The sequence below is a fragment of the Heptranchias perlo genome, chromosome 23 (assembly GCF_035084215.1).
Source record: "Heptranchias perlo isolate sHepPer1 chromosome 23, sHepPer1.hap1, whole genome shotgun sequence".
In the NCBI taxonomy this organism is placed as follows: domain Eukaryota; kingdom Metazoa; phylum Chordata; class Chondrichthyes; order Hexanchiformes; family Hexanchidae; genus Heptranchias; species Heptranchias perlo.
Window position 1 is genome coordinate 6,839,590 of NC_090347.1, and position 19,596 is coordinate 6,859,185.

At 42.4% G+C, this 19,596-nt stretch overlaps 1 protein-coding gene across 1 annotated transcript in view; it reads left to right on the plus strand.

Annotated features, from left to right (window-relative positions):
- LOC137341043 (cytoplasmic phosphatidylinositol transfer protein 1-like) overlaps positions 1-19,596 on the plus strand; it is a 282,882-nt gene that overhangs the window by 125,602 nt on the left and 137,684 nt on the right. The gene's annotated exons all lie outside the window — the stretch shown is intronic.

Sequence of the window (19,596 nt, forward strand, 5' to 3'; positions counted from 1 at the left end):
ATTGTCCAGAGCAAATGAATAATATGCTCTGTGTTTTGTTGAAAATCTCTTTGGAACTTGCACGATAGGAGTGAAACACGTCTTGGGCAATCATGTTTCAGCAGTCTGTTTTACACTCAGCCCGATTTTCTTTCTCATTGAAGTCGATTCGCTATCGCCCATTTTGCGCTAGCACCCCAAGATGAATTTCACCCAAGATATTTTCTGAGCACACTACTTGTAAAACAAAACTGTATGGAAAAATCAATCAGCATTTCCCTGAAATAGCTGAAGTATTTTTGTAGTAAATTAAGATGGAAATTAGAGACGCATGCAAGAAGGGTACAACTATAATCATGGGTGACTTTAATTTACATATATAGGTTGGTCAAACCAAATTAGCAATAATACTGTGGGGGAGGAATTCCTGGAGTGTGTGCATGATGGATTTCTGAGCCAGTACGTTGAGGAACCAACTAGAAAACAGGCAATCCTAGACTGGGTACTGTGCAATGAGAAAGGATTAATTAACAACTTGTTGTGCGGGGTCCCTGAGGGAAGAGCGACCATAACATGATAGAATTCCTCATTAAGATGGAGAGTGAAGTAGTCGAATCCAAAACTAGGACCCTGAATCTAAATAAAGGAAATTATGAAAGTATGAGGTGCGAGTTGGCGAGGATAGATTGGGGAACTTTACTAAAAGGGATGACGGTGGATAGGCAATGGCTAATATTTAAAGAACGTGTGCAGGAATTGCGACAATTATTCATTCCTGTCTGCGAAAAATAAAACAGGAAAGGTGGCTCAACCGTGGCTTATAAAAGAAATTAGGGATAGTATTAGATCCAAATAGGAGACATATAAAATTGCCAGAAAAAGCGGCAAGCCTGAGGATTGGGAGCAGTTTAGAATTCAGCAAAGGAGAACAAAGAGATTGATTAAGAGGGGAAAAATAGAGTATGAGAGTAAACTAGCAGGGAACATAAAAACTGACTGTGAAAGCTTCTATAAATATGTCAAGAGAAAAAGATTAGTGAAGACAAATGTAGGTCCCTTACAGTCAGAAATGGGGGAAATTATAATGGGGAACAAAGAAACGGCAGAACAATTAAACACATATTTTAGTTCTGTCTTCACAAAGGAGGACCCAAATAATCTCCCAGAAATGTTAGGGAACCTAGGGTCTACCGAGAGGGAGGATCTGAAGGAAATTAGTATTAATAAAAAAAAATAGTGCTAGGGAAATTAATGGGGCTAAAGGCTGACAAATCTCCAGGGCCTGATAATCTACATCCCAGAGTACTAAAGGAAGTGGCCCTGGAAATAGTGGATGCATTGGTGGTCATCTTCCAAAATTCTATAGACTCTGGAATAGTTCCTACAGAATGGAGGGTGGCAAATGTAACCCCACTATTTAAAAAAGGAGGGAGAGAAAAAACAGGGAATTACAGACCAGTTAGTCTAACATCAGTAGTGGGGAAAATGCTAGAGTCTATTATAAAGGATGTGATAACAGAACACTAGGAAGGCATTAATGCGATTGGACAAAGTCAGCATGAGTTTATGAAAGGGAAATCATGCTTAACAAATCTACTGGAGTTTTTTGAGGAGGTAACTAGTAGAATAGATAGGGAAGAACCAGTGGATGTGGTGTATTTGGATTTTCACAAGGCTTTTGATAAGGTCCCACTCAAGAGGTTAGTGTGCAAAATTGAAGCACATGGGATTGGGGGGAATATACTGGCATGGATTGAGAATTGGTTGACAGACAGGAAACAGACAGTAGGAATAAACAGGTCTTTTTCCGGGTGGCAGGCAGTGACTAGTGGGGTATCGCAGGGATCAGTGCTTGGGCCCCAGCTATTCACAATATATATCAATGATTTGGATGAGGGAACGGAATGTAACATTTCCAAGTTTGCAGACGACACAAAGCTGGGGTGGAATGTGAGCTGTGAGGAGGATGCAAAGAGGCTCCAATGTGATTTAAACAAGTTGGGTGAGTGGGCAAGAACATGGCAGATGCAGTATAACGTGGATAAATGTGAGGTTATCCACTTTGGTTGTAAAAAAACAAAGACAGATTATTATCTGAATGGTGATAGATTGGGAAAAGGGGAGGTGCAACGAGACCTGGGTGTCCTTGTACTGAAAGCGAGCATTCAGGTGCAGCAAGCAGTTAGGAAGGCGAATGGTTTGTTGGCGTTCATTGCAAGAGGATTTGAGTACAGGAGCAGGGATGTCTTACTACAGTTGTACAGGGCCTTGGTGAGACCACATCTGGAGTATTGTATGCAGTTTTGGTCTCCTTATCTGAGGAAGGATGCCCTTGCCATGGAGACAGTGCAACGAAGGTTTACCAGACTGATTCCTGGGACGACAGGACTGACGTATGAGGAGAGATTGGGTCGACTAGGCCTATATTCACTAGAGTTTAGAAGAATGAGAGGTGATCTCATCGAAACATATAAAATTCTAACAGGACTAGACAGACTAGATGCAGGGTGGACGTTCCCGATGGCTGGGGAGTCCAGAACCAGGGGTCACAATCTCAGGATACGGGGTATGCCATTTAGAAGCGAGATGAGGAGAAATTTCTTCACTGAGGGTGGTGAATCTGTGGAATTCTCTACCACAGAAGGCAGTGGAGGCCAAGTCATTAGATGTATTCAAGAAGGAGATAGATATATTTCTTAATGCTAAAGAGCTCAAGGGATAGGGGGAAAAAGCGGGAACAGGGTACTGAGTTAGACGATCAGCCATGATAATTTTGAATGGCCTACTCTTGTTCCTATTTTCTATGTTTCTATACTGTCATTTCAATGCAGTTTAAAAACAAGTCGCTCGTTTTATATAGATTGACAAATTACAAATATTAATTTTCCTGATAAAACCTTTGCCACACATTGCAGCCCTCCGAGGTAGGTTTTAAGGAGCAACTTAAAAGGAAGGGAGAGAGTTAGAGAGGCGTAGAGGTTTAGGGAGAGAATTCCAGAGCTTAGGGCCTTGACGCTTGGAGGCATGGCCGCCAATGGTGGATCAGTAGAAATTGAGGATGTGCAAGAGGCCAGAATTGGAGGAGCGCAGGCCTGGAGGAGGTGAGTAGAGCTGAAGGAGGTGGGGAGGGGCAAGGCCATGGAGGCATTTGAACACAATGATGAGAATTTTAAAATCGAGGCATTGCCAGTGTAGATCAGCAAGCAAAGGGTGGTAGAAATGTGGAAATTTCTCTCACGAAAAGCAGTAGATGCTAGCTCAATTAATAATTTTAAATCGGAGAACGATAGGGACAGGGGTAGATATGGCTGATGTTACGGAGGTGGAAGTAGGCAGCAGAGAGGATGTGGGATCGATAGCTCATCTCAGGCTCAAATAGGACGTCTAGGTTGCTAACAGTCTGGTACATCATCAGGCAGTGATTAGGGCGGGGGATGGACACGGTGGCTGGGGAATGGAGTTTGTAGCAACGACTGAAGACAATGGGCTCGATTTTCGCACCCCCCAGGGGTGTGTTCATGGCGGGGGGGCTGGGAAAATCGGGGATTCCCGGGGCGTGTCCGGAGCCCTGCTCCAACCCGCCCACTTCCAGGTTCCCCAGTGATGCGATGACATGCGCGCGCAGCCCCCGCATGTGGGACTCCCGCTGGCAATTAAAGCCGGCGGGGTGCTACTTAAAGTAATTATTTAGGTATTTCAGGTCGTTTCGAGACCTGATTAACATGATATTTTAGGAGGGGTGGGATTTTGCAAACAACTTGGACTGTTTCCCGTACTGGGGGAAACGCTCCCAGTTCAAATGGACGTGTTGTATCCATCAGCCTGTTGCAGCTGCAAAGGTCCATTTGACGGGTGGGGTGGGGTGGGGGGCGGTGAAGAGACCCTCACTCATTGCAGAAGGCCACTCTGTCACTTTGGACAAAGTTTGGCCTCCACCACCCTCCTCCTAACAATAAAATTCACTAACTTGCACACTTACCCCGGTGTCCAGACACATGTACCTACCTTGCGGACCCCCTCAAATGTACATCTTCCGGATGGGGGCCGCCGTGGCTGCAGTCATGACCTCCTCGGAGGACGAACAGCATCACCAGCCTCGGCGACCACGCCGTCCACCTCTGACACATGGAGCCCCACAACACAGCACAGCAGGAGGGAGGGCAATGGCAGAAAGAGATGCGTCACAGAAGGCACTACCTCGCCACAGGGTCTACAGACTGAGGCTCAGCTTCCTGGACCTCTCTGAGCAGCAGTGCACACAGAGGCTCAGAGTCACTAGACATGAAGTAGTGGTCATCTGCAGCCTCTTTCATGCCGAGCCGCTCCTGGCTGGCCCGAGCACCATCTTCTTACCTGTCGCTGTCAAAGTCACCACTGCCCTCAACAACTTCTCCTCCGCATCTTTCCAGGGTACCACCGGGGACATCGCCGACGTCTCTCAGCCGTCTGCACAAAAGAGCCCTGCAAATACACCTACACCCACTCTGCAGTGACACAATGGGTGGCATTGGTTGTGGGTCTTCATAGTGATCCGCAGGAAAGGGCATTATTGCACAAACCAGACAAGATTCGCAAAGAATTGGCAGTAGTGGTGACAATATAAGATGTTATGTGAGTTGATCAGAAATTAAATCGAAGTAAAAACCATGACAAACCCTCAAAAACCCTTGTGCATCCCCTTCATGCTCATGACACGTTTGCCTTATGCTTCCGACTGCACATATGTGATGCATGCCCTGTGGCTGCAGCACAGGTGGTGGCAGGTTGAGTGAGGCTGACCGTGAGAGAGATGCATGAGAGGGTGAGTATGAGATAGAGCCATGAGATTGTATGAGGATTGGGTTGAGTGGTAGTGGCGGGATGAGTACTGGCGAGGTGAGTAAGTGCAGGTAACATGAGGATGAGCTTTGAGTGGGTGTGAGGGGTGATGTGACAGAGTAGTGTTGGCAGTGCAGAAGGAGATGTGATGTGGCAGATGGAGTGTCGGGGAATGATTAAGTGTACTCACTTTGGCTGACCTACTTAGGTCATTGCAGCGCCTCCTGCACTGTATGCAGGTGGGCGATATGTTGGTGGTGCAGGTGACCTCCTCTGCCACCTCGAGCCAGGCCGCTTCCTCCTGCCCGCCTGGGAGAAGATCTCTGTCCTCCCTCTCCTCCTCACCCCATACCTGGAGTGAGGCATCATTAAACCTGGGAGCAGCCTTTCCCCTGGGCTTCTCCATGCTGTAATTTTTCCTATTTTCTGCAGCGTCAGTCAGTGGAGGACTGCCCCTTTAAATAGGGCTCCTCCAGCTGACAGCCTATGCTGCGCAGCTTACCAGCGCGAAACCCGGAAGCACAGGTAAGTGGCTCCATTTAACCTGCGATTGCATGCAGAGCACCCCGATTTCACTGGGTGCGTTACCCACGCGCCCACCCGACCCCCCGCTGCGAACCCGCCGCCCTCCTAATATCGGGCCCAACGTCTTTGGTCTTCCCAATATTTAATTGGAGTACATTTCTGCACGTCACTGGTTGTTGGACAAGCAGCGTAATAATTCAGAGGCACTGGAGGGGTTGAGGGAGGTGGTGGTGAGGTAGAGGTGGATGTCGTCTGTGTACATGTGGGTCCTGACGTGCTTTCGGATGATATCGCCGAGGGGTAACGTGCAGATGAGAAATAGAAGGGGGCCAAGGATAGATCTGTGGGGGACTCCAGAGGTAATGGTGTGGGAGCAGGATGAAAAGCCATTACAGGTGATTCTCTGGCTATGACTGGATAGATAAGAATGGAACCAGACGAGGGTAGTCCCACCTAGCTGCACTGCGGAGAAGAGGCGTTGGAGGAGGATGGCGTGGTCAATCATGTCAAAGGCTGCAGACAGGTCGAGAAGGATGAGGATAGTTCACTATGGTCACAGGTCACATAGGATGTTATCTGTGACTTTGATAAGGGTCGTTTCAGCACTGTGGCTGGGCGGAAACCTGATTGGAGGGGTTCAAACATGGAGGTGCGGGAAAGATGGGCATGGATTTGTGAGGCGAGAACACGTTCAAGACTTTGGAGAGGAAAGAGAGGTTGGAGGATGGGGTGAGTAGTTTGCAAGGACAGAGGGGTCAAAGGTGGGTTTTTTGAGGAGAGGGGTAATGATGGCAGATTTGAAAGGGAGGGGGACAGTATCTGAGGAGGAGGAACTATTAAAAATATCAGCTAACATCGGGGCCTTTACCAACATTTTACCATCTTGTCATGAGATGCTTAACTTGCAGCTTGGCTAAAAACTGATAAAAGAAGTGTGAAAATTCAGCATTTCTAAGCGTTTGAAGGCATGTTCTAAATAATGTATCCATTACTATTAGTAGTGGCACACTGGAGGATAAACCTGCAGGGCCAAGAAGAAGTGGGATGTGGATTCAGTTGCCCACTCTGGTGAGCAACAGATATCAGCCTTTTGTGAAGAAGCACCCAACAGAGGCCATGCACCTACAAGGGAAGATGGAGACGTGTTCCTGATCCTTTCACCAACATCTTGTGAAAACCCAGGAGCAGATCATCCATCTGCAGGCAGTGCATAACTCACAGAAACTAAGGGAGCCAAGTTGGAAGATAATTATCCTTTAAAAATAACAAAGCATCCTGTAAGCCTTTTACTTTAAGACAACTGAACATACTAATGGAAAAAGTGAACGCTTGCTTTTTTCTCTATAAATAAATGGCTTGGACAGAAAATAAACTGGATTGGCTGCAGCTGTTGATGTGTAATACTAAATTCAGTTCACCTTGCAGCTGACAATGAAGCCCTAATCACTCTTCAAATAAGCATAACTCATTAACTTCAGTCTGGATGGCTGAGGACATTTTGGAATATTTCATTTTCCATTTGAATATTTGTAGGATACTTGTCCCAACACTATGTATGAGCCACAAATATAGGGGAGATTTTGCCTTTTAGAAAACATAAATGTGCTCTGATTTTCATTGATCTTACATTTAATTCTTTAAAGCTTTAATCTCACAAGCAGGGCTCCCTTTGAAAATCAAGCCACTAGAAAGAAGCTTATTTTTAAGTCCTTTAGCTTCCTTCTGAATATTTGTGTTTTAACTCTTCAGACTAGTGATTGCAGATAAACTCATCAAGGGACTTGGCACGGAGGAGTTACTGAGCCAGACAATGTAACCCAGTCATTTTAAAAATAAATTTTGCTGGAAATTTTCATTCAGCTCCTTGGCAATATTGGACCCCATAACTCCTTAAGGCCACTTTTTCCACTGATGCTATCATCATTACTCATTGTTTACATTTTTTTTAATGATCAGAAATGGACAAGCAACAAAATTTTCTCAGTTTCTCATAATTCATACTTGGTCGATTTTTCTTTAAGTGGTTGGGGAGGAGTTCTGTTATAAGCAAACAATAAAAGCTACATCTTCCAGTTCTAATGTTTGAAACTAATAGATGGACCCACTCAACTGCGTCACTGTACCAGTTTGTAGAACTTTCAAAGCAGCAAGTAGTATTTCTCCACATAGCAGACACCTCAAAATAAACACTATACAGATCAAGTATTGGGTCATAAAAAATGGCAAGTTTTATCATAAATGAGCTGAAGTTCCAAGTAATTTAGATTACTATTTTGTTCCCCTTTTTCACTGCAGTTTCTTAAGAATCTGATATATGTTCCATATTTGTACACTATACTTTGTATGAATTGAGTCATTTAAGAAAAAAATTCTCCAGATAGTACAGAGGCACAGCATGTTGAAGTACTGATTTCATGACCTTGATTGAATTGAAGGTGAGTTCACAATCTTGAGGTTCAGCAAGCAAACATCAAACTCAAGCTTTGCTCTTGTGGTTTATGGTAACATCTGAAGCTTTCATTTGCTTCTAATTTACTAACGGACATCCAGTTGACTCCATATATAATCAAAAAAAGTGGGCGCTAAATTGGGGCCCGTTGTTTTGGTGCTACGTGGCCTCTCGAATATCCAAGAAGGTGACTTGGCTGCGCACACACGTTTCCAGCATGACATCATCTTGGTATAGGAATTAGCGCACGTGCAAATACCAAACGCCGACTGCATGTAAAGTAAGGAGAAAATGGATACAATCTGTAATGCTGATTTAAAGTGATAGACACCATTTTGGCACTTAAAGCTCAACTCTATGCACAGTCTTAACCATGACCATCTGAACGTGGCTTAGAGTGCCTGGAGGACCCCCACCAGTGCCAATTAAAGGGACTGTGTAGAATTTACAGGTTATTAGCTGGATTATTGCTTTTGGCTGCTGAAACATTTGTAATTGTCTTTGGAGGTCTCCTATTCTTCAATACTAAGACACGGGGATATAGCCTAATATTTATAGCCAGGACGTGCAGGAGTGAAGTTAGGAAACGCTGCTACATGCAAAGGGTGGTAGAAGTTTGGAACGCTCATCTGCAAATGGCAGTTGATGCTAGCTCAATTGTGAATTCTAAATCTGAGATTAATAGATTTCTGTGAACCAAGGGTATTAAGGGATATGGGGCTCCGGTGGGTCTATGGAGTTAAGTCACAGGTCGGCCATGATCTCATTGAATGCCGGAACAGGCTCGAGGGGCTAAATGCCACTGCCACTTTCTGCCTCCTGATATGTGCCACCTTCTCCTGCAAGAAAGTGGGACGTGTGTCTGGGTGATATGCTTGTCATGGTTGAATAGCTGCCAGTTTGTGTGGCCTGTGAGTTGTGGGTGGACGACGTGCAACAGTGGTAATGTGTGAGGGTGAGAGGAAGCATCTGATTGGCAGAGTTGAATACTGATGGAAAGAGTTTGTTGGTATGTGGGTGATGGGAGGTGTAGTGCGTGGAGCAGTGGATGCGGCTAGTAGTGCAGTTGATAGGAGACGCCACTTGACAGTTGACCTCACTCACGTTGACCACTTGTGCCAAAGTATTGAACTTCTTCCTGCACTGAATCCATGTTCATGATGCCATACGCTTCGTCCCTCGCTGCCTCCCACTGCCTTTTGGGCATATGTCTGGAGGGCCCCTTGCCATCGCCCCCCCCCCCCCCCCCCCCCCCGCGGTTGTAAGATGTCCCTCCTTCTGTCCACCTCTTGCACCAAGGCCTCTAGTGCATCATCAGAGAACCTTGGTGCACATATTCCCACAGGCCTGGTACAAACTCAGATCGGCAGATTGGTGAGGTCTGGCATGCAGATTGGAGGATATGGGATTTAGTAGTGCGCAACCTTTATTCAATGTTCTAACATAACTCATCAGTGTGTAAACATAGGGACGGGACCTGCATCTGTGTTTTACGTATATGATGCCTGACCTCAGTTCAGACAGCAGACTCTCTTATTTTTAGCAAATAACAGGTACTGGCTACCTTTAAGAGCTTTTAAGAGACATCCTCCCTTTAAGAGATTGGAGCTGTGCTTGCTGGTGGAAAATGTGAATTGCATTGAATCAACGTGCAAGACCTGGATTTCAACGCAGCTTGACCATGAGTACTGAGACCGGACAAAGTTCTTGTCCTGCCTGCACAGGGGCCATTGGGCGCAGGTTAATAGCGGATCACGCTACCTGCGTCCAACAGTAGGCCCTATTGAATTTTTTCCCCTAAATTGCTGTCAGTCACAGTTCCAAACACCATGAACTATCATTAGTGTAAAGGTGCAGCTTGTTCTTTATTAACATTCTCATCGAAGCCAGGATCAAAATTATCTACAGAGAGGTTCCCAAATTTGTTTTCATAATCCTAAACCATTAGTGAAATTACTTACAATAAAACTCCCAGGAGTGAACCAGAAAATTTAATATATGCAGTAGCGTCATCCATCAAGAACATTAAGAATAAAATTCTATGAGGGGATGAATGAGCTAATAGCATTTTAAGCAGAACAGAATACTGTCTGAAATGCATTACACGAGCGATCTGTGCCTGGACTTTCCAGAAAGCTTCACGTTTTGACAACATAGGAGACAATTTTCAGATGACCGATTCTATCTGTTGTTGTGCGGCCTGCAACGGTACCTTTAAGCAATGCCAAATGGATAGTGTGTGTGTGGCACATGTTCCGCTCATTGCTGCATGAAAATTACAACCTGCACCCAACATAGGACCCCTATTTCAATATTGAAATAAGGCACTCTAAATTTGAGTCAGGTGGGCCTTAGGCAGTTAATGGGACAGAGATTTTCTTTTGTTTGTCTGCTGATTGCCCTGATTTTCAGTGTGAACGGGGCAGTAGGCAAACAAAATCACCCCCATAGTCTTTTTTAAATTGCTGACTCTACATCAAAAAGTGTAATTTCACCTGCTAATATTGCAAAAGCATTTCCAAGCTTCTTTGTGTAAAAACAAAATTTTCAGCTTGCCTGGTCCTGGTTTTCCCTTCACTGAGCACCATGCCTCAGACCTCGGCCAGTGTAATTCTTGATAAGTGACCAAGGTGCACTAGGCCAGGGTGATTTGACCTTTGAATGCGCTTCTCTTCTGCACTCCTCCACATCTTGGGAAAACATCAGCCTTGTGCTTAGTACCCACCCCTGGGCAGCCTGACCTCATAATTCCTAGTACTCAAGGGTGTTGTCAGAAGGCTATCCATCCATCCTTTTGGCAGCAGAGACGCAAGTCCAAATAGAACTTCGGTAAAAAGTTAGAGGATCACCACAAAAAAAAGCCTCACCTGATAATTCATGTATAAGCAGCTTCTAACTAGGGTCATTTCAAAACATTTGTGAGAAGTTGTCTTGATATTGTGACAAATTTAGCTGAACATGTGCACTTCACAATCATAAAAAATGACTGATGTCCGTTTTTCATCATTGCAAAAATTAATATTAAAATCAACTATTCTAATACACATAATGTTAGGAACTGGCATTTAGTTACCTTTCCGTTATTCTGTAATTTTGTGACACTTTCACATAAAATTATGATGCTGAGATAATATTGAAAAAGGAATTGTAACATCAGCACCCCTTAAAAACAGTAGCAAAGAGCTACTAATTTAATATCCTATATTTCTGTCTGTTTCTATTTCTTTGTGTGAACGTTGATTGCTGATGATATCACCAGTGGAATTGCCTTGGAGGAGTTAACTGAGCACGACAAAGAGAGAGAAATGTAGTCATTAACCTCAGGGTGCTTCAGCAAACCTGTCGTTTCAAGTATGTGTGCTAATTTGCTTCCATCACAATGTCAGACTTTTACCCTTGTCGTGTTCGGATTTTTCCACTACGTTTATGCTCATAGCTGCGTAAATGAAGTGCGAAAATCCCAGTTTACAGACACAGAAACCAAAACTACTGTGTCGACTCCATCAAAACCTACCCAATATCTTGATCCAGTGGTTCAGTAGCATTGTTTCATTTCCTTTGGTATAATTTCCACCCCACATTAGTAGTATCATAGTAAGGTACAGCACAGAAGGAGGCCATTTGCCCATCGTGCCTGTGGCGGCTCTTGGAAAGAATTATCCAATTGGACCCACTCCCCTGCTCTTTCCCCAAAGCCCTGTAATTTTTTTCCCTTCAAGTATTTATCCAATTCCCTTTTGAAAGTTACTATTGAATCTGTTTCCACCACCCTTTCAGGCAGTGCATTCCAGATCATAACTTGCTGCGTAAAAAAATGTTTCTTCATGTCACCTCTGGTTCTTTTGCCAGTCACCTTAAATCTGTGTCCTTTGGTTACCGACCCTGAGATGAGTAGAAAATTCACCAGTAGGTAGGTATAACCTTTGCACGGCTTGGTTATATTGACCAAACACACTGGGCTGTTCAGCTTTTTCCGAATATATAGATACTTGCCTGCAGTGAAACATTCAATTCCATGCAGGCTGAATAATGTGACGGAGATGACATTGCTCAGTGTGCTTCACCTACACCAACAGGTTGGGCATGACAAGAACGTTTCTAAGTGGTACAAGCCATTTCTGATTAATTAATCAGTATGAACACAAATGTTCAAAAAGCTGCAGAAAAAACAAAAATATAGTGAAGCTGGTAACTTATTTTAATATGATTTTTGAAAGAGGCACTTTGGATGAGATTTTCTTTTTAGGTATTACCAAAAGAGACACAAAACATAATGAAATATATTTTAGAATTATTACACACCAGAATACCAACTTCCTCTAAGAACAAAGGTCGAAGGACATTGGCATAAGGCATAAGTTTTGAAATAGTCAGATGTACAAAAATTCCACTGACCCTAGTCAGGGACCTACTCAATTTAAGTCAGGATTAGTAGAAAATACAGTTCTGTGAACCAAGAGACTATTTGTTAGATAGGCTGCATGTCAGATTGCTGAAAATATTACTTGCTAGAAATGGTTAAGTAAAAATAATTTGTTCACATGAGTAGAAAGTGCAAGAAAAAAGACATTTTGGAACATAACTAGTTAGAAAAGTGGAAAAGAAAAATGAATCTGAATCTTGCCCCCTCAAAAATGAAAAGATGCAAAGAATAGTATGGTATATTGGGTCTGTACACTGATCTGTTATCTCTAGGACCTGGGTCTCAATCCAACCCAGAGTGATGATTTGAAAATCCACAGTGATGGCTGGCAAGATCCTAAGTAAAGTGAATTTTGACAGTTTTACAGCGAGCATCGAGTCTACAGGACAAAACTATTCAATTGGCATTAGGGAAATGAACAGGATATGGCTCATGTGGTGGAGGAGAATGCTAGCAGAGACTTGATGGGCCGAGTTACCCATTTCTGTGCTGTAACATTCTGTGATTCTACACAGATACTCCTAATTCCTGTTAAGACTCAACAACAACTTGCACTTACAAAGTACAATTAAAGTAGCAGAAAATCCTGAAGTGCTTTATAAAAGGGGGAAATGGACACTGAAGAGAAATTAAAAGAAGTAAGGGGTGGTGGCTGAAAGCATAGTCATATCATTTTTAAGGACGCTTTTGAAGATGGGGAGCAATGTAGCAGAGTAGAAGGATATATAAAAGAAGTTCCAGCATGTAGGGTTATGATGACTGAAGACTATGCCACTGAGTGGAGGGAGGGGGGATTGTGGCACACACGCACTCACGCACTCCTATGCACAAAAAACAACTTCCCAAAACACACGTTTCAGGGACTCATAAAACTGGTTTCTACCACAGTCTGTCTCAATTCCACTAAATGACTAACTTCTTCAGTCCTGCCACCAATTAGAATTTGTGGTTAGAATTTGGGCTTCTCTGTCACAAACCATTGTTGCAGTAGAGTGCATAATTTCTTTTAAAAGTGAATGAGATAGTTGCTTGAAAAATAATATTAAAGGGGTTTGAGAGCAAGTAGGGGAGTGGGATTAGGCTAGGTGGCTCATAGAAAAATACACCAGGTGTGCAGATGTGATGGGCTGAATGGCCTGTTTCTGTGCTGTAACATTCTATGATTTAATGAAAGCACATCAGCAGGGACATTAGGAAATTAGCGACAGTGGCAGATCTAGGCAGACAGAGAAAGAATGGGGTATTCATAGTCGTGAGCCTCTGACCCATAAACACCACCACAGAGATACGTTAGATTTTTGCAATGATTTTTAAAAAGGAGTAGTAAGGTGAAGACTAGCTTTTTAATTTCTGCAGTAATTTATGTCTGAGGGGATGAACCAGGATCTGAATCAGTATAATGTGCTGAAATTAAATACTGGAAGTGGTAACATGCATGCGTCAGTATTAAATGTAACATAGATTTTTATGCTTACTGTTAATTATATATAAAACGTGGTCCACTATATTGTACCAAAGAGTGCTGTGATACCTGCAATTTCCATTGTGATGAGTTGACTGGCACACTAAGTGGAAGCCAAGCATTTCCCCACATAGGTGGAGGAGAACTGGAGAGAGAGTCACTTGAACCACTCTTGTTTGTTTGAAGAGCAACATTGACAGTGGCCTGGGAATCGGTTGCCTGGCAACCTCTGAGCAAGGAACAGGTGCATAGATGGGTAGGCAGGGTAGAAGGTCGCATGTCCCAACGAGGGGAGAAAAACTTGCCACAGAAAGTAAAGTGGCTAAAAGGATGAAGGGATAACATTAGAAAAACAAATTGCATTTGAAAGTGAGGAAATAGTTTTTGGGAGTAAGTTTGTAAAAGGCAGGGTACAAAGAACAAATGAAAGGATGAAAAATTGTCAGATCAGGTCCTGAAAGATGTGAGAGAGCTAGAGAGGCAAATAGTGTAGTAGGCAAATCAGCATCCTGTAAGGGGAGTAGTAAGGAATTTCTCTAGATTTTGCATAGGGTGATTTGTAACTCTTAGGAGTGGTTTTCTCTGCAGGCAACAGCATTGTTTCTTGGTTTTTTAAATTAAATTCTCTCTTCTGCTTCTTCATACAAGTTGTGTAACTTGCTGCATTCTTTTAAAAGAAGACATTTGGATTGACTCCTCCATGAATTTACTATGAGCATTTATTGCAAGCTAATACACAAAGGTGGTCAGGGGCCTAATGAAAATGTTCAGCCAGTCTAGAATGGTTGAAGACTTTCTTATGGTGATGTCATCTGAGTAATGTGGCAGGAGGATCGATAAAGTTGTTAAAAGAAGAGAAACATCCAGGATGATCAGGTTACTTACCCTTGCCTTTGATTTCCCATTTTACTAGTCATAGATTTATAAAGCCTTTCTAAATTTCCTAACATTTTTATTAGATGGTGGTCAGATCAAGAAGGTCACTGGGCCTATTTGCAGTTTCTTGATGAACTGTTTCATTAATCAGGTTTAACTGTTACTCAGAAACCTGACAAAACTAGGGACTCACAGGTTTCTATAATTCATTGCTTTATAGATGAGAGATTTAGTGCATGTCAAGCCTTTATTTTTCTATCAAACTTTGTGAAAATAAAGTAAATGAAGTGAAGACTTATTTGTTATGACATTGTGTACTATTTTAAATTTTTTATGGAAAAGAAAGATTGACACCAGGCCTTTAAATGGACATCTTGAAAGACTATCTGACCTGTTCAAAAACATAGAGATAATTCTGCAAAGGGATTGAAGGTAACAGGGATAAGTATAAACATTGATAATTAAATATTCCAGACATATTTTGTAGCTTTAATTTATTTGGGCCATGGGAATTTCACCTGTGGATACAACCAATCAGGATTATAAATTATAACTTTAGGTGAGTCTCCTGCAGGTTAGGAAGAAATCATAAAGTTTCATTTTCTTAGAAAGTTTATCTGCACCTATTTGTCTTTTCAGGAGAGAAAATAAGTTGATGAAGGGCCACAATAGTACAAAATGTCCATGATCTGTTGGAAGGTGTAGACTCAATGGTATTTTTTGGTTCTGTAATTCCATATGTTCGTTTGAGAAGAAAACCAATGTGTCAAAATCTTCTTTATGCCATCTGTTGGAAAACGATTCGAGTTTTCTGAGCAAAGGCAATCAAAAAGACAACACTATTGAATGCAAAGGATGTAAAAGGGGATTGATCATCATGTCATTCATTAATGATATTAGAAAATTAAGAATTAATAATTTGGATATTAGCATCATAGTGGTTAGTGTAATATTTGTTCTAAAAATCCAATCATAGTAGGTATAGCACAGGAGGAGGCCATTCGACCCATCGTGCCTGTGCCAGCTCTTTGAACGAGCTATCCAATTAGTCCTATTCCCCTGCTCTTTCCCCATAGCCCTGTAAATTTTTTCCCTTCAAGTATTTATTCAACTCCCTTTTAAAAGTTACTATTGAATCTGCTTCCACCACCCTTTCAGGCAGTCCATTCCAGAACATTACACCTCGCTGCATAAAAAAATGTTTCCTCATGTCAGCTCTTTTGCCAATCACCTTAAATCTGAGTCCTCTGGTTACTGACCCTTCTGCCACTGGAAACAATTTCTCCTTATTTACTCTGTCAAAACCATTCATGATTTTGAACACCTTTATCAAATCTCCCCTTAATCTTCTCTGTTCGAAGGAGAACAACCCCAGCTTCTCCAGTCTCTCCACATAACTGAAGCCCCTGGTATAATTCTAGTAAGTCTCTTCTGCACCCACTCTAAGGCCTTGACATCTTTCCAAAACTATGAATTATAGAAAAAGTAATGCCCAGGCACATAAGTGTTTGTTTTAATAATTTAAAAATCCAATATTAAAACCATTCTTGTTGGCTTACTGCACAAATAGCTTAACCCACAAAATGTTTTCTTGGTCTCGGACGAAAGCTAAATTTTAATGACAGGTCGGGTTAGAAGCGACAGTCAAATGTTTAGTTTTTTTTTTAAGAAAGAACACAGCTTCTACAGTCCTGTCATTCTGTATGAAGCACTCCATGCAAGCTATGGAAATATTTACCCTTGTGGAGAAAGGTTTGAGGACCCAATAGTTATGAACCAGGTGCTGATTTGTGGCTGCCGTTTGATACAAGTTTCAATAGTTTTGAAGATGTTGCATATTGGAACATCTTCATTGGCCTTCCTTCTTAAAGGCCTTTCCACCATCATCCACCATAACCTGGGCAAAAAGATGAGGCAGAAAGCCAACTTCTTGGCTTCTGTCAGTGTCACTCCATAACAGTAAAGAGTTGTGCAGGAGGGCCCTACATTGACTTATCCACTGATCTAGTTGAATTTTTATTTTTACATTTTCCTCTCAGCTGTCCTGTTCTTTGTTAAATTGTCATGTTTGACACCTTCCTACGCTAAGGTCAGGTGGCAATGTGTCACCCACCGTTCTATTTTACTGGTTGTACTCAATGACTTGAAAGTTGGTGCATTTAAGGGTATTATGGTAGTATTCAAGACTGGTTTTATTATTTGTTTCATAATTGCAGAAGGATTTGTATGCAGGCTTAAATAAAAATATTGTATCACAATGATGCTAAGTGCAAAATAGTTTAATTACCAAGAAGACTTTTAAAATACTGTTTTGACATATTACCGTTTAGCAAACTAAAGCTGGATGTATAAATATTAACTGTAGTGCAAGTAGAGTTTATCTGTATCAGTGCAGTAGGATAAAAGCTTATACCACAATTCCCATAAAGCGAGGCAACCGAAGGAGCCAACAAGCTGGGACATTTAAGGGAACTGTCAGGCAGCAGCAGCAACAACAATTTTCATATATATATATATATACCACTTTTAACATACAAAATGTCCCAAGGCTCTTTGAGCACAGCTGAGATACTTCTCCGAAGGAAGGGAGGAATAGTCAGAAGACAAAAGACTCCAATCCTTTCAACACTGCCACACAACACAATACAGTGGAGATTGGGAACTTAGGGATGTGAGGAATTACTTAAATTTCACTAAAATTCTTATTCACAGATATTATTTAAGGTGCCATTTCTTAAATCACCTTTGTGTAATTAGCATAACAATGCTTCAGTTCAGTTAGGTAGGCTATTATTGCTACTCCTTGGGGGCCATCTACAGTATTTCAAATCTGGAATATCTGCAATCATGAAATTTAGCTTGAAAACATCTTCAAGTACTTCTGACAAATGTTTGAATATGCTCCTACAAAACTGACACTTCTTTTCTTGTTTTACATCGGATATATGGGGTTTGTTGACGCCTGAACGTTGCCCTAACACATTTTCTTCACACACTGTCACTCTGTTTTATGGTTTTACGTCAGAAATTCTTGACTATCAACTTGAAATACTCTGTTAATCAACTGATAGGCTGACAGACCCTTCTGTGAAGACAGAACTAGAGGCATTTTATTGCCATGGTAACAGGAACATAAAATAACTGCACTTCAGGTAAAATTTCACTGACAAATTCTAGAGTCTGAGAGGACTGCTATTGAACCCGAGGCTTTTATGCCCCAAATGTTTCTTAGAAATTCTTAAATGTACAAAAATTAGTGTAGCATGAAAGATCGGCTTTGATTTTCAGTGTTGTTTGGTCTTTTCTGTGACAAATGGACCTTGGCAGAAGCACGAAAGCGCTAATTCTCTTCACTGACAAGTTATAGCTCTTTAACCCTTTTGGATGCTCAGAGAACTTTCCTGCCTTCAAAGTATACAGTTTTTTTAAAAATAGCATCTGCCAAGAAAGGTTTTATAAAAAGCTCGAAATGTGAATGCTGTGAAACAGAATTAGAGAACTGTGTAAAACCATGAAGAACATTTCCAAATACTTTACGTTCTTGGACTAAACATATACGTGACAAAGAAAAACCTTAGCAACACATTTATCTCTTCGTGTCACATATTGTTGTGTCTTCTCATTGCCTTGCATCACATCTCCTCTTGGTTACCCACACCAATGATTACTTCCCCTTGTGAATTTCACAGCGCCACGAAGAATTACAAAGAATGTATAGCACAGAAACAGGCCATTCGGCTCAACAGGTCCACGCCGGTGTTTATGCCTCCTCCCACCTTTCTTCATCAAACCCTACCAACATATCCTTCTATTCCATTCTCCCTCATGTGTTTATCTAGCTTCCCCTTAAATGCATCTATGCTAGTCGCCTCAACTACTCCTTGTGGTAACAAGTTCCACATTCTTACCACTCTCTGGGTAAAGAAGTTTCTCCTGAATTCCCTATTGGATTTATTAGTGACTATCTTATATTTATGGCCCTTAATTCTGGTCTCCCCTGCAAGTGGAAACATCTTCTCTACGTCTACCCTATCAAACCCTTTCATAATCTTAAAGACCTCTATCAAGTCACCCCTCAGTCTTCTCTTTTCTAGAGAAAAGAACGCCAGTCTGCTCAGTCTTGACCAACTCCACCTGTTTCTCGCCTTAAAAACAGGCATCCGACAGTTGAAAATCGGGTGTGGGGGTCGTGGGGTTCCTCAGCTGCCCCTTGGATGCTGAAGGCCTATCTGATGCAATTTTCAAGCAGGCTTGTAAATGGACGACCAACGTACTCACCCAAAAGAAGCTGGAGGCTGTTCAAATATGCAAATCGTGGACCTATGCCATTGCAGGACCCAAGTTGCAATTTTGAAGTACAAATGGGTGGGGCATGCGCCACACACACGTGCCCATTTGAGCCAGGAGGAGCAGGAAGTTTCCTGCTGGCCCCATAAAAATACTGCAGTCTGCTGCTGGCCTGCATTCAATCAGCTTCTCCTTCCCCCCCACCCACCCCGGCTGGCTGGCTCAAGATTTCACACAACCAGTGAGCTGCAGCAGAGCGCTCATTAGATGCCTGCAATTTTGCTAGCTATATTCAAATGAGGCTCAAACAAACCTGAAGATATTTCAGCCCTCCCGACGCCAGCTTTGAGCGGGTGGCAAGGCAGCTCTTCTAACCTCGCTGCCGTTTCAGATGTTGAAGATTCCTCGTAAAGGATCAGGCTGCTTAACTACCCTCTTGACTGAGGAATACTGACTAGAATAGATCAAGTAATGGAGTAATGTCTGATTTATTTTCTTACCAAGGAAAGTTGGTAAGAAAATGAAATCCCGAAGCAACTTTAAATCTGATGTGTGAGTCGCACAGAAAATAAGCTATCACACATGGGGGGTCATTTTAATTTTAACGCTGGCCAAAAAACGAGCGACAGTGTGCATGACCCACTTCCTTCACCCCTCCATTGGTAGCCGTGCTTTCAGCCATCTAGGCCCTAGCTCTGGAATTCTCTCCCTAAACCACTCCATCTCTCTCCTTTTTAAGACGCTCCTTAAAACCTGCCTCTTTGACCAAGCTTTTAG